Source organism: Rhea americana, unplaced genomic scaffold (assembly GCF_003343005.1).
Source record: "Rhea americana isolate MKP2758 unplaced genomic scaffold, rheAme1 scaffold_1, whole genome shotgun sequence".
Taxonomy (NCBI): domain Eukaryota; kingdom Metazoa; phylum Chordata; class Aves; order Rheiformes; family Rheidae; genus Rhea; species Rhea americana.
In genome coordinates this window covers 19,148,765-19,150,871 of record NW_028185038.1, presented here as the reverse complement: position 1 = coordinate 19,150,871, position 2,107 = coordinate 19,148,765, and positions in this window count along the sequence as shown.

The following is a 2,107-nucleotide window of genomic DNA, read 5'->3' as shown; positions in this document are numbered from 1 at the left end:
GATGGTCCCCAAGACTATGGATAGTCCTCAAGCAGGGAGGCAGCCTGGATGGTCCCCAAAACCCTGGATGGTCCCCAAGCAAACTGGATGGTGCTTGAGACTGGGATAATCCCCAAGCAGAGAGAGAGACCAGGGATGTTCCCAAGACCCAGATGGTTCCTGACCATTGAGGCAGCTTGGATGGTCCCCCAAACCCTAGGTGTTCCCCAAGACCCCGGACTCCAAGAGTCCCTCCAGGGAGGGGCCTCAGATGGTCCCTGAAACTTTGGGGTAATCCCCAAGCAGGGAGGAACGTCCGATGGTCCCCAAGAGCCCAGATGGTCTCCAAGCATGGAGACAACCTGGATGAGCCCCAAAATGCAGGACAATCCCCAAGAACCTGTATGGTCCCCAAGCAGAGAGGGAGCCCAGATGGCCCACAAGACCCCAGATGATGCCTGAGCAGGGAGGCAGCTTCAATGGTTCCCAAACCCTTGGACGATCTCCAAGCAGGGAGGGAGCCCAGATGGGCCCCTAAAATCCAAGCTGGCCCCCAAGATCCTAGGTAGTCCCCAAGCAGGGAAACAGCCTGGATGGTCCCCAAAACCCCAGCTGGCCTTCAAGACCATGGACAGTCCCCAAGCAAGGACAGACCCTGAGTGGTCCCCCAAACCCCAGATGATTCCCCAAGCAGGGACAGATCTTGGGTGGTCCCCAAAATCCCAACTGATACCCAAGACCCAGACGATCCGTGAGCAGGGAGGCAGCCTTGGTGGCCCACGGCGCAGGACCACCCGGGGCGTCCCAAACCCAAGGGGCAGCCCAGCTTCCGGACTCAGCTGGACCTTACGGACGGGCTTAAAACCCCCTGGTAAAAGGGTTTGGTGTCCACACGACGCCACCGCGAGCACCTGCTGCTGCCATCCCAGCGCCGGCGAAAAAAAAGACAACGTCAGTTTGGGGGAAGAAAAGCTAAACAGCAGGAAGGAGCTCAAGGAGGGAGAGGGGGCTGCAGCGCCCCGGCTGCAAATGGGTGAGAACCGCCCGGTTTTGGGGCGAAGCGGTCCCCAGGGCCGGCGGCGGGGGCCCCGCGCCGGAGCATCATGCATTAGTAATGGCCACCGATCCGCCGGCGCTGACGGCATTTCTTCCAGCCGGCAGGAACAATTTCGGGCCGTAACCGGAGCCGACGCTGGGCCACCGCAGCGGGCTCAGGTGTCCCCCCGCGTCCCTGGGGGGTCGGCAGAGGCAGCCGCGGGGCCAGCAGTGGGGCAGAGCCCCCCGCGCCGCGGCCCGGCTGCTCCCGGAGGCCGCGCTGGTCCCACCAGCTGGGCAACGGGGACGGGGAGCAGGTTCCAGGGTGGCTCCGAGGCCGCTGGGATCCCGGCGCCCGGCACGCGCGTGGAGCAGCTCCGGAGGGGCGGCAGCGCGGCTGTCCCCCATAACCAGCCTCGTCACCTCCCTCCTGGGGGCTGCACCCACAGCCCCGTGCGAAAGGCACCCACAGCCCCACAGAGATGGCACCCAAAAACCTGGAGCGCTTGCACCCGAAGCCCCACCAGGACCGCATCCGAATCCCTCTGGGGCTTGCACCTGAAGCCCTGGGGAGGTTGCACCCAGAGCCCTGGGGTGAGGGGCGGCCCCCAACATCCCGCCGACGGCCTGCAAAGCCCCACACGAAGGGCACCCAAAGCTGTGCAAGGACTGCACCCTAATTTCTCCTGGGCTTGCACCTGAAGTCCTGCAGGAACTGCACCCAAAGCCCCATGGCGAAGGCACCCAGGGCCCTGCCGGGATTGCACCCACAGCCCCATAGGGGTTGCACCCACAGCCCCACCGGCGCTGCACCCACAGCCCCTCCGGGAAGACCCCATGGGGGAGGCACCCAAAGCCCTGCAGGGAGGGAGCCCGCAGCCCCCGCGGACCCCCGAAGCCCAGGTGGGCACAGGGCGGCCGAGGCTTGGGGGGGGTCCCGGGAGGACGCAGCGAGCTCCGCTCTCACCCACTGGGCAGACTGGGAGGCGACTGGTGTGGCACGAGGGCCACCTGCCGGGCAGACGGGACAGTGCCACCCCCCGGCTGGGACAAGTGTCCCCCCGCCCGGGCCAGCTGGAGGACAGCGGGGGGG